We start from the raw sequence: 14,273 nt of genomic DNA on the forward strand, positions 1-14,273 counted from the left end.
GTGATAATACGATAGTGTGTGCCTTGGTAACTGTATTAAGCTGACTGATTAAGAAAAAGCCTCTTGAAGGAAGTGACATTTGTGCTGAAAGCTGATTGATGAGAAGGAGCTTTTCATGGCAGGCAGTCATGGAAGAAGAGAATTCCAAGCAGAGGTAGCAGATTATTCAAAGGTCCAAAAGTGGGAATTCAGCATGTTGGAGGAACTGAAAGCTCAGTGAGGTTGGAATGCAATGAGTAAGCAAGAGACAGTTTGAAGCAGAGACAGGAAAAACTGAAATCATATAGGACTTTGTAAGATAAAGTAGGGAGTTTAATTTTATTCTAAATGAAATAGATACCTGTTGCAAGTCTTTAAGGTGGGGGGGGTGGCTATCTGATGTATAATTTAGGAATAATTTTTTGTAATTTAATATGATGGGAAAGATTATAAAAGTGAAAAAAAAGAACAGAAGCCATTAAAAAGTTTTGTCAGTGCTTCATATACCAGACAGTGGTGTGGAGATTCTTTTAAACAAGAGAGTTATGGTTTGTTTTAAAGGTAAAGTTCATAGAAACCCCGGATACATTGGATGTGGTAGGTAAGGAAAAGGAAAATATAAAGCATAATTCTGAGAATTTTGGCTCAGGAAATGAGACAGAAGGTGTTACATTTAATCAGGTAAAGACTTACTGGAATAAGAGAAGGTTGAGTGTATTGACCGGATGTGGACAAACTTTGCGTAATGGACCCGATAGTAAACATCTTTGGATGTGAAGGCCATACTTGTTGCAACTACCCGATTCTACCACCACAGTGTGAAGTAAGCTATAGACAAAATGTAAAAAAAAAAAAAAAGTAATAATAAGGTGGTTGTATTCCAATTAAATTTTACTTAAAATTATGTGGAAGGTCAGATTTTAGTTGCAGTTGGACTTTGCCAACAGACGGTATAGACAAAAATTTTGTTCAAGTCATGTTATGTTTGAAATGCATCTTAAACATCCAAATGAAATAAGCAAGTTGGATATTTAATCCTAGAATTCTGAGGAGCAATCAAGACTCTGGTTTGAGATTTGGGATTTATCAGCATTTAGATTGTACTGAATTCGAGCCCTAATGTTGAGTGTACACATAAAGATGAAAAAAAAAAAAAGGAGACTCAAGGATAATGTATTGAAACACTCCAATATTTGAGGTAAGCTAGAAACTAATTACTACCAAGTCTTCAGACTTTATAAGTGAAACTCATGCCAAATTTAACAGATGGTGTCTAGGCCTCCTTCAAGAAGCGCATCCCCCCACAGGTAGGACTTGGTGGCATCCACGTATGTGGCATAAGGGAGCTTAAAAGGAGATGATTAGACCTGCAACTCTGCGCAATGTAGGCTCACGGGTTTAACGAGATTGGTGTGTCCTGTGCCTCTAAGTCAATTATGCTTCTAATACGATGGCAAGGAGAAGTGGGAGGGGTAAATTAATTCTCCTGAAGGAGCCTCATTCCTCTCATTTTTAATAGCTTTCCCTAAGAGTTCTCCTTGACTAAATACCTGATTGAGATAGACAACAGTGCAGTTTGGGGAGGCAGATAGATTTCTCTCTTTTCTCTTCTTCAAAATATCTTGGGATTGCAGTATTCAAAAAAATGTGATGCAAATATAAGTATTTACTAATACACAGCAATGATCTATTGGTCAAATGTTGTGACTTGAGGGCAAATAAAATGTCCCAGTTCTAGGATTAGCTACATCATTCTAATAATAGTCTTCAGAAGTGATAAACAAGAAAATTTTTTTTCTTCATTACTTTTATTTTCACACTTTTCCTAGGTTTTCTCATTATCCAAGTTTACCAACTTTATCTTGCAATTTATACTACTTAACCTATTGGAGGAATGGGAAAATTAGAAGTAATTAGTAAGAAATACATCATCAGGCTAGGAGGGAAAAGATGATTGGAAGTGAAAAAGCAAAACAGATTGCAAAGATTGTATTTGCTTTCACCGATTCTATCTTGTGCTTTTTTGGTGAAGGACTAGAAGTCTCAAAAAATATGAGGATTCTTACATGTGGAACCTAAAATGTGGTAAAACTTAACTTGTAAGACAGAAACAGACTCATATACATAGAGAACAGGCTTGTGGTTGACAGAGGCGGTGAGGGGGGTGGGGAGGGAAAGGAATGGACTAGGAGTTTGAGGTTGCTAGATGTGTACCATTACATTTAGAATAGATAAACAACAATATCTAATGTATGGCACAGGGAACTACATTCAATATCCTGTGGTAAACCACAGTGGAAAGAAAATTTTAAAAATGAATATATGTGTATAACTTTGCGGTGAACTTTGCAGTTCACTTTGCTGTACAGCAGATTGGCAAACATTGCAAATCAACTCTTCTTCAGTTTAAAAACTGTGAAGATCTATGGAATTATCTTTTTTAAAATGGTGTTGACTTTTATAAATCATAGCGCCTTATATCTGTACATGGCTGGCATTACGCAGTATATGCCCTATGCATCATAGGCATTACACACAATACCTTTCCACTATTTTTCATTTACAAAGGAGGAATTAAATCCAGAGATGATGAACAACTTGGCTTAATTTAAACAAACAATTAAAAACCAAGAATGATGTCAGGTCTTGTTTACCTGTATTCTTTGCTCTTTCCTTTAACTAACAGACTCTAATCAGTTATACTGATATTCATTCATTAAATCAGTTAATACTAAAGCTTGAGGCCAACTGTGTATCCATTCCTTGCTAGTACTAGGTATATACTACTAGTTATAAAGCACAAATTGTCCTTCCCTTACTGGGACTTCGTGGCAAATAGATGGAGAAACAGTGGAAACTGTGGCTGACTTTATTTTTCTGGGCTCCAAAATCACTGCAGATGATGACTGCAGCCATGAAATTAAAAGACGCTTACTCCTCGGAAGGAAGGTTATGACCAACCTAGACAGCATATTAAAAAGCAGAGACATTACTTTGTCAACAAAGATCCGTCTAGTCAAGGCTATGGTTTTTCCAGTGGTCATGTATGGATGTGAGAGTTGGACTGTGAAGAAAGCTGAGCGCTGAAGAATCAATGCTTTTGAACTGTGGTGTTGGAGAAGACTCTTGAGAGTTCCTTGGACTGCAAGGAGATCCAACCAGTCCATTCTAAAGGACATCAGTCCTCAGTGTTCGTTGGAAGGACTGATATTGAAGCTGAAACTCCAATATTTTGGCCACCTGATGCGAAGAGCTGACTCGTTTGAAAAGACCTTGATGCTGGGAAAGATTGAGGGCAAGAGGAGAAGGGGATGACAGAGGATGAGATGGTTGGATGGCATCACTGACTCAATGGACATGGGTGTGGCTGGACTCTGGGAGTTGGTGATGGATAGGGAGGCCTGGAAAGAGTCGGACACGAATGAGCAACTGAACTGAACTATTGGGACTTAGAGTTTGCTGCTGCTGCTGCCGCTAAGTCGCTTCAGTCGTGTCTGACTCTGTGCGACCCCATAGACAGCAGCCCATCAGGCTCCCCTGTCCCTGGGATTCTCCAGGCAAGAACACTGGAGTGGGTTGCCATTTCCGTCTCCAATGCATGAAAGGGAAAAGTGAAAGTGAAGTCGCTCAGTCGTGTCTGACTCTTAGCGACCCCATGGACTGCATCTTACCAGGCTCCTCCATCCACTGGATTTTCCAGGCAAGAGTACTGGAGTGGGGTGCCATTGCCTTCTCCAGACTTAGAGTCTAGTTGACTACAAAGAAAACAATAACAAGTAAGGAATGTTCAAAATAATAACAAAACACTTATGATGAGAGTCATAAAATAAAAATGAGCAGGCTGCTCTTAGACAAAAAATATGAGTAGGTCTAATTTGAAGTGGCAAATAATAAGTATAAATCTCTCAAATGTGGTGAAATTTAAGCAGAAATCTAGAAATTGAAAACAGCCAAGTATGTGAAAGGTGGGAGAAGAAATATTCTAGTTAAAAGGAAGTTGTGGCAAGGAAAAGGTTTGATATGTTCGAAAAACTGAAAATTTGCCAGTGCAGTGAAAATGAAAAACACAAGGGAGAGCCTGTCAGGAGAAGCTGGAAAGGTGGTCAGGGGCTAGAAAGAGGAAAGTATTGCTTGTCATAAAAGGAGTTTACATTTTGTTCTAGGTTCAGCAGGAAGTCAGTGTACTGTTTCTAGGGGAAAATGGCATCATTATTTTATGAGATACTCTTAACAATGCTGTTACATAAGTAAGAGAAGTATTGTGATGTCTAGTGGGCTATAGCACGAAAAGATGGAGAGACCTCAGGTAATTTGCTTCAGTTATACAACTATTTAGTCGCAAACTTCTCATCTAGGTTTCTCTGCCTAGCCTGGTGGAAATATCCACAATAAACTTTAATATGAAAATGAATACCTCATGGTTTAAAAATAGTTACACAGTTTCTGAAACTCTGTTGTCAAAATGTGTAACTCTTGAGCAGCAGAGAAAAAGTCAACTTTCAGCAGCAGATTGCAGTTTTTTAGCTTTAGAAAGTTTAAAATCAAACTGCTTATGGGATTTTTGGCTATGGAACACTGTTTATAGGATTTGTCATCTTTTTTTAAAAAGAGAGCTTGCAGTGTTTAACAGATAAGCTTTATCCACTGGTTAGTATCATGAGAATTAATTAGTTAAAACTATACATATATTTTTAGAATAAAGGCTAATATGTTAATAAATCATGTTCTTGCTGCCCTAAATCACACATGCTAATATCAGAGTTTGTTTAGGAACTTTTCACTTCCCTAAAGTAAAATTTTTGATTTTCTGCTTTTGTTTGTTGTTGCATAGTTAGTGTCTATACAATGTCTGACTTGAAATAAATAATAAATTGTGTTCCTTAAAATAAAGTATGACTGTATAAACCCATCGAAAAGTGAGATTATGAAGATACTGATTATTTTGAATTTAATTGCATTATTATGTCAATAGTTATATCATCTAAACTGTTCTTTTCATGTAAAGTAAAAATTAACTGAATATGGTATATACGTGTGTGTGCATGTGTGTGTAATTTATTCAACATATTGTGAGACAGCGGAAGCATAGGGGGTCAAAATGTCAAGTTTCTATTCTTTGCCCTGTCTCATCACTTACTACTTTATAATGTCAAGAAGAGAATCTCTTTAGAACAGTCTTCAGAATGTTAAGACATATGTTCAAATGTTTTTTTAAATACAGAGATCATATAGCATAAGGATTTTCTTCTTGTCAATTAAAAAGTTTGTAATCCTGATCACTCTATCCATAATAACCTCTCAAGTTATTCTCCTTATAATTTCTGTTTGCTTCCTTCTTGACAATGATGCAAGCTACAATTGAATTATTCATTTGTCTATTTCCTATCTGCCCCAGCAGAGAATAAGATCATGAGAAAAGAAAACTTGTCCTTCTTATCTTTCACGTCATTTCTAGAGACTTGAACAATGCCAAAGCTCAAGGTGCTCTGTAAATACTGAGTTGACCAAAAAGTTTGTTTGGGTTTTTCTATAACAGCTTATGGAAAAATCTGAATGAAATGAACTTTTTGGCTAACTCAATATTTGGAGAATGAGCCAAAAGATTAACGAGTAGTCTAGCTTCACGTATGTAACTAAAGTCTTAATCACTCAGTCATGTCTGACTCTTTGTGACCCCATGGACTGTAGCCCGCCAGGCTCCTCTGTCCATGGGATTCTCCAGGCAAAAATACTGGAGTAGGTTGCCATTGCCTACTCCAGGCTATCTTCCCTACCCAGGGACAGAATCCGGGTCTCCTGCATTGCAGGCAGATTCTTTACCATCTGAGCCACCAGGGAAGCCCAGATATGTAACTAAGACTGCTTTAAATCCTCATACCCTTTCCATTTATTCTTCATATCATTTTTCTTCAACAGGTATCTTTTAAAAGGCTTTATATATCAGATATTATACTAGGCTTTTGTGTAGCAAAGTGGAAATAAACATAATCTTTGAGGGAAGCAGGCTCTAAATAAGAAACACACATGAATAAAATAATCATATCTTATAATAATGATGTCTGGTAGCTGTATTGAGTATTGATGTATGGGATACAGGAGCACATGGGAGAAAGGTTTGGATGGAAAACCTGAATGAGTTATGAGAGCTTTGGAATGAGGTCAGGGAACAGTAAGAGACTCCAAGAAGGGAACAGTCTTGGGATTTCAGAGGAGCATAAAGGAAAAATAAAATGAGGCTGGAATATAATGATCAATAGAGAAAGCAAAGCATAGTGTAGGAGGCTATCAGATAGGAATGCCTGATAAAATACAGGGCAACCAGTTGAATTTTAGATAAACAGTGATTTTGTATGTGTGTGGAAGTATGTCCCAGATATTTTGTGAGACATATAAAAACTTAATTAGCCTTTATCATAAATTCAAATTTAACTGGGCATTTTTATATATACAGTTGACCCTCATTATTTACAGATTCCATATTTGTGAATTTATGAATTTGCCTCCTTGCTAACATTTATTTGTAACCCCTAAACCAATACCCATGATATTGTCACAACAATAAATGAACATGTGCTGAGAGTCAAAAAATTTAACTCACCCAACATACACTGTCCCAGCTGAAGTCAAACCAGGCAGTGGTATACCTTCTAGCTTGAGCTCTCATACTAATAATATATACATGTCCTTTACATAGTCTGGTAGCGCCACATATTTTTGTGTTCCTGCCGGTGATTTTTCTGTTTAAAGTGGTCCCCAAGTGCTGTCTAGTGTTCTTAAGCCAAGAAGATTGTGATAGGCCTTAAGAAGAAAATATGTGTGCTAAATAAGCTTCATCCAGATATGAGTAATAGTGCTATTGGTCATAAATGCAAATATTAATTAATACACACACACACACATACACACACACACACACACACACATATATATGGGCTTCCCTGGTGGCTCAGACAATAAAGAATCTGGCTGCAGTGCAGGAGACCCAGGTTTGATCCCTGGGTCAGGAAAATCCCCTGGAGAAGGGAATGGCTACCCACTCCAGTATTCTTGCCTAGAGAATTTCATGGACAGAGGAGCCTGGTGGGCTACAGTTCATGGGGTCACAGAGTTGGACATGACTGAGTGACTAATATTTTCACTTCCATATACATACATATATATATATATACATATCTTTAAACAGAAATACACATAATAAAGATTATGTATTGACTGATTGTGTACTGTGCTTAGTTACTCAGTCATGTCTGAATCTTTGCGACCCCATGGACTGTAGCCCTCCAGGCTCCACTGTCCATGGGAATTCTCCAGGCAAGAATAATGGAGTGGGTTGCCATGCCCTCCTCCAGGGGAACTTCCCAACCCAGGGATCGAAACCAGGTCTTCCACACTGGAAGCAGATTCTTTACTGTCTGAGCCACAAGGAAAGACCATTGACTGATTAGTTGGTGAATATTCCAACCAGAGGGCTCTCAAAAGCCTAACTCTCTATTTTTCCAAGAACAATAATTCTATATTTGCTAATTTAGTGTTGTTGGCAATTTTATAGCACAAAGGTACTGTGAATAACAAGAATAAATTATATATATATGTAAGTACATATACACAAAAGTGTGAAGAATATGTTTATGTGTGTTATATTTATTTACATTTATGTAATTTATAAATGCATAAAACATAAAATTTCATAACATATATATATATGTGTATGTGTGTATATGTGTGTTTTATATGGATTTCCCAGGTGGCTCAGTGGTAAAGAAATTGCTTGCCAATGCAGGAGATGCAGCTTTAATCCCTGGGTCAGGAAGATCCCCTGGAGGAGGAAATGGCAACCCATTTCAGTATTATTCTTAGAAAATCCTATGGATAGAGGAGCCTGGCATTCTACAGTCCATGGGGTCATAAAGAGTTGGACATGACAGCATGCATGTACATGTTTATATACAATTTTTTTTCTTAATCTGGCAACATGAGATACCAGGCAGAGTCTTTTAGACTATGCTTCTATGTTCAAATGTCTTTGCAATTTTGTCAGCAAGAGCTTAAAAATGGAGAATTTGTTGAGGGCGGCTGAAATTCAGAGCAAGGTGAGCAATTTAGTGTCTATTTTATTAGCCAAGGTAAGAACAGAAGATAAACTGATTTAAAGATAAACTGCTTTTGGTAAAGATTAGAACTAATGGGCATTTTTAAGCTTAATTCTGAAGATAGAATAAGGCTATTGGCAAGCTACAGGAACCCCTTCCATAAACATGAATAGCTATATACACACCAGACTAGAGTGAAGGTTAGAGGTGGAGATGGTATTAGCTATCGCTTTAGTGGGTCATTACAAGAACAAAATGTGGTAACACATATAAAGAGGCTGGTGTAATATATACTTATGGGGAATATGCAGGAAATCTTAATGCATTCCCCCACTGGGCTCACCATTCACAAGCCAACCTTATATTTTGCTATAAGTGTTAGCTGAAAGGATTTTTTTCTTAATGTTTCCAGGATGATTATTTTTAAATAGCTCATATGACATCATTTTAGCATCAACATAGTTTTCATATTCATGAACATCTATTTGCAAGTGACTTGGATGCTCCCTTAGATTTAGTGGTATGGACGCATATTTGTCAACTGTCCAAAGCTTTGTCAGTATTCCACAGAAATAAACATATAAATATGCAGATGCTCCTCTTCTTGGCCAGCATCAGCAACATAAGGCACCAAAGCCTGCCATGTGATTCAAACCTTGTAGTCTTTAATTCAACACTAATGGCTGAGACGTAAGAGCAAACACTTGCTTGTATTCCAGAGTCATCTGCTATGAAATCCGCTTGGCAGTTCAAGTTAGAGAAATGTTGACACAGAAAATGTTAAATAAAGATTTGCTTTAAACCTCCATACTTCATAGGGCTTAAGTTGTTTCCGGTTTGTGAGTGATAAATACTCTAAGATCAGATGGTAAAAAGACACTCCCATTTCTAGCAGGCAAATGTTGGAAGAATACAGAGAATGTAGTGGAACCCTTTCCAGTTGCAAATATAGGGCATACAATGCTAGAAACTAGATTGTATTGGTTTTAGATGAACTATTATGGTGAAAAAAAAATGGTTTTCCCACATTAAGTAATTAAACAATAGAATGCAAACACGTTATTTATTCAAATTGTTTGTATACATAAAATGTGTAGTTTAGTGCAATGCAATTTTGAAACATTAACATAGAATGGCACAAAGAAAAAGCTGCTCTAGCTGCTAAATGTTTGCTCAAAATTCTCTCTGTAACTACTCAAGGAAAAAAGAAATCATTAATTATGTCTACTAATTTAATTATGTACCCACACAGTAGAGTCAGAAAGAAAAAGAATAAAATTCAGTTTGCGCTGTGTGCATGTGGGCATATGTACCTGTACATACATGGGATTGAGAAAATGCGGATGAGGAGGTGGTGACAGATTACACTTCTGCGTGAGATATGGAATGCTGTTTTTGTTAGCATCCCAACTCAGAACCTACTGCTCAATTCCAAAAGAAACTTCATACAAAGTGATTCCCTCTTCGTAAATTAAAATATGTTACCAGTCTTAGAAGTGCAACACTATTCCTTTCAAGCTTTTTCAAGGGTGTTCAACATTTAATCTGACCCAAATGAACATGATCAGCAGATATAATGTCCCTCAGAGTAAGCTTGTGTATATTCAAGGAAAAGGAGGAAAGAGATAAGACAAAAACATTATTAGGCATAGATATTTGTATACCCAATAGTCTTTGGATGTGTAAAATTTTACCTTCTGACCCTCTCTTCCAAAATGTTCACACACCGACAAAAATTATTTTCTTCATATCAAGCCTTGTTATTTGTATGGTTTTTACATTTGAATAAAATTTTGAGGTTTCGAAAACATTATTTTATAGGGTAGCTCATTGCATTTTTATGCTCTGAATCCATACCACCAAGCCTGACTGTAAGATTCTTCATAATCTAACTTCTATTTTGCCTCTTTCTTCTCTTGCTCAATACTAATGGTGTTTAATCTTCCTCTCAACACTTCTTCATGCTCTGTGTTTGGGATTTGGTTCTTTTCTACTGAACTCTGGTTGGAAATGAGGTCCCAGAGTATCACCATCACCTGGGAGCTTATTAGACATGCAGATTCTATGGCTCCAGCCTAGGCCTCAGAATCAAAAATTCTGAGGTTGGGGCCCAGCATTTGGCATTCTAATAAGCCCTTCTGGCAATTCTAATGCATGCTCAAGTTTTCAAACCACCAACCTAACTTTTTGGTTTTGAGGCCCAGCTCATAGTCACCTCCTATAGGAACTTACTCACAAATTTTCTTAATTGACCAAATCTCCTCCTCCCTGTCCTCTTATTAACCCCAATATATCAATGCTTATAATTTATTTTTAAATTATTTGCTTATACTTCTGCAGTAGGGATCAGAATTCCTTCACTACAATTCATATGTATAAAAATAAAACAACAGTGGCCAAACATTTTCTTCCTGAAAGTGGTTTTTTCATGATTCAGGTAGGCGATATAGCATAGTGATTAAAAGAATGAATTAAATTCTGGCTCTGCTACTTACTACCTGGGTGACTTTGTGAAATTTGCTTCCTCTCTGTGGATCTCATTTGTAAAATGGGCAAAATAATGTCACTGGACTGTTGTAAGGACTAAATAGGTTAATATATGGAAAGCCCCTAGCATAGTGCCTGTGTGTTAACAACAGTACCTAAGTATTTTTCCCCATTGTCTCTTTCTTCTCTCTCTGGGACCATGATAATAAATATTTCAGACTTTTATTCCCATGCCCTTTGTTTCTTATGGTCTTTTGGGGATCTTTCCATATTTTTATTTTCTTATTAACGTTTCAGTGTATGTCTCTTCTGACCTACTACCCATTCATTAATCCTGTTGTCAGTTGTATCTAATATGTTGTTCTTTGAATCAGGGTTCTTAATTTCTTTTATTTTACATTTCAAAACTTTCATCTATTTTATAGTTCAAAGTTACTGTTGCCAAATAAAGGGTTCCCAGTTAAATGTAAATTTCAAATAAGCAAGAAATAACTTGTAGTATGGATAAGTCCTGAATATTTTATTTTATGAGATATAATTTTAATATAAAAGGTATTTGCTATTTACCTGAAATTTTACTTTGACTTGAAATTCTGTGTTTTTATTTGCTAAATCTGCCAATCCTATTTCCAGTTCTCTATTAACATTTTTATGACTACACAATGTTTTAGTATATAAAACTAAATATTATTATTTAAAAATCTATGTATAATAACTGAAACATCTGGAAGTTATCCTAGGAGTCTGTTTTATTTTTTCTTTCTTGGTGTTGGTTATCTGGACTTGTATACTCATATGGTAGGCAGAATTCTAGGATGGCTTCCAAGATTCCTGACCCCTGGTGTGTATACCTTGTCTAATATTCTCCCTTGAATGAGAGAGGGAACTGTGACTATGATGGGATTTCATTCCCCTGATTATATTATTTTCTATGACAAAGGGATTTTACAAATGTAATTAAGGTTCTTAATCAATTGACTTTAAATTAATCAAAAGAGATTTTATTCTTATTCATCCTTAATCACATGAAAAGGTCAGGGTGATTTGACCTAATTACATTAACTCTTTAAAAGTGGGTTTAAAGCTCAAGGACAAGAGAAGTCAGAGGGATTTAAATCAAGGAGATGCTCTTTGTTGGCCTTGAAGTTAAAGCAAATTTTGTGTCATAAGAGGGGCATATGGGAAGAAACTGTAGGCATATTTTTGGGACCTATAGCATCTCCCAGACAATTCCCAGTAAGAAAATAGGAACATCAGTCCTGAGGCCACACAGAGCCAAAATTCTTAAGAGAAGACTTGCAGCCTCAGATGGGATCACAACCACAGCTGACACTTTGATTTCAACATATGGTACCCCAGACAACCTGTGATGATAGTAGAAGCTATAAGAGTAAGTTTGTGCTTCTTTTCTAGTGGTTTTGGTGTGAGAATTGGTCTATATCAAACTAGCTTACCAGTATAAACTACAAAGCTACAAAGATTTCATATAAAATTTTAACAATTCTATCAATCCAGATACATCCACTCTAGATGCATCGTTTATGAAGATACTTGTGACCCTACAAGTATAAGACTGTCTAAAAATACTTTCTTAGGAAATATGAGAATATCAAAATTTTCAAGTAAATACTGATCATTATTAGGAGAGGGGTGTTGTATTTTTAGGCTTCCCTGGTAGCTCAGCTGGTAAAGAATCCACCCGCAATTCAGGAGACCCCAGTTCTATTCCTGGGTTGGGAGGATCCCCTGGAGAAGGAATAAGCTACCCACTTCAGTAGTAGCTTACCTGGTGGCTAAGATGGTAAAGAATCCGCCTGCAATGCTGGACACCTGAGTTTGATCCCTGGGTTGGGAAGATCCCCTAGAGGAGGGCATGGCAACCCACTCCAGTATTCTTGCCTGGAAAAACCCCATGGGCAGAGGAGCCTGGCAGGCTGCAGTTCACAGGGTCACAAAGAGCTGGACCCAACCAAACGACAAAGTATAGCATTATATTCTTAGATCTGTAAAGAGTTGTCATATAGATTTTATTTTTTAAAATCGTACTCCATATTTGAATTCAGTCTGCCCAACAGAACCACTTTCCAGGCTTTGACTTCAGAGTAATCAAGTACTGAAAGTTTGGGGAAAACAATGGGAGCAGACACCAGAAATTAATTGCAATAGTCTATGAAGTGTCATAGCTTGACAATATTTTCTCTCCAAAAGCAGCATAGAGTGTAAAAGGCAAAGCTATTTACTCTGAAGAAAACAATATCCCCAAAGCAAATGACTCTTCTCTGAAAAAAAGTGGATTATCTCTTTAGGAAAAGCTAAGGTCTTTGCAAAGAAATAGAGGAAAACAACAGAATGGGAAAGACTAGAGATCTCTTCAAGAAAATTAGAGATACCAAAGGAATATTTCAGGCAAAGATGGGCTCAATAAAGGACAGAAATGGTAGGGATCTAACAGAAGCAGAAGATATTAAGAAGAGGTGGCAAGAATACACAGAAGAACTGTACAAAAAGGATCTTCACGACCCAGATAATCACCATGGTGTGATCACTCACCTAGAGCCAGATGTCCTGGAATGTGAAGTCAGGTGGGCCTTAGAAAGCATCACTACGAACAAAGCTAGTGGAGGTAATGGAATACCAGTTGAGCTATTTCAAATCCTGAAAGATAATGCTATGAAAGTGCTGCACTCAATATGCCAGCAAATTTGGAAGACTCAGCAGTGGCCACAGGACTGGAAAAGGTCAGTTTTCATTCCAATCCCAAAGAAAGGCAATGCCAAAGAATGCTCAAACTACCGCACAATTGCACTCATCTAACACGCTAGTAAAGTAATGCTCAAAATTCTCCAAGCCAGGCTTCAGCAATATGTGAACCGTGAACTTCCAGATGTTCAAGCTGGTTTTAGAAAAGGCAGAGGAACTAGAGATTAAATTGCCAACATCCACTGGATCATCGAAAAAGCAAGAGAGTTCCAGAAAAACATCTATTCTGCTTTATTGACTATGCCAAAGCCTTTGACTGTGTGGATCACAATAAACCGTGGAAAATTTCTGAGATGGGAATACCAGAGCACCTGATCTGCCTCTTGAGAAACCTATATGCAGGTCAGGAAGCAACAGTTAGAACTGGACATGGAACAACAGACTGGTTCCAAATAGGAAAACGAGTTTGTCAAGGCTGTATATTGTCACCCTGTTTATTTAACCTATATGCAGAGTACATCATGAGAAATGCTGGACTGGAAGAAACACAAGCTGGAATCAAGATTGCCAGGAGAAATATCAATAACCTCAGATATGCAGATGACACCACCCTTATGGTAGAAAGTGAAGAGGAACTCAAAAGCCTCTTGATGAAAGTGAAAGTGGAGAGTGAAAAAGTTGGCTTAAAGCTCAACATTCAGAAAACAAAGATCATGGCATCCAGTTCCACCACTTCATGGGAAATAGATGGGCAAACAGTGGAAATAGTGTCAGACTTTATCTTCTTGGGCTCCAAAATCACTGCAGATGATGACTGCAGCCATGAAATTAAAAGACGCTTACTCCTTGGAAGGAAAGTTATGACCAACCTAGATAGCATATTCAAAAGCAGAGACATTACTTTGCCAACAAAGGTTCATCTAGTCAAGGCTATGGTTTTTCCTGTGGTCATGTATGGATGTGAGAGTTGGACTGTGAAAAAGCTGAGCCCTGAAGAATTGATGCTTTTGAACTGTG

General features: G+C 37.2%; 1 long non-coding RNA gene across 9 annotated transcripts in view; it reads left to right on the forward strand.

Moving 5' to 3' along the window:
* The window catches only part of LOC147348223 (uncharacterized), a 176,349-nt gene that overhangs the window by 16,637 nt on the left and 145,439 nt on the right, over window positions 1-14,273 (forward strand). For 4 of the 9 annotated variants that reach the window (XR_015151940.1, XR_015151943.1, XR_015151946.1 and 1 more), the window contains exon 1: window positions 11,651-11,946. The exons of the other annotated variants lie outside the window; for them this stretch is intronic. This is a non-coding gene — a long non-coding RNA (uncharacterized LOC147348223). Of the gene's footprint in view, window positions 1-11,650; window positions 11,947-14,273 lie in introns of those variants that run through there. 9 annotated transcript variants of the gene reach the window in all.

The sequence above is a fragment of the Bos grunniens genome, chromosome 22, assembly GCF_055505025.1.
Source record: "Bos grunniens cultivar Pamir isolate PY7600 chromosome 22, Bosgru_T2T1.0, whole genome shotgun sequence".
In the NCBI taxonomy this organism is placed as follows: Eukaryota; Metazoa; Chordata; class Mammalia; order Artiodactyla; family Bovidae; genus Bos; species Bos grunniens.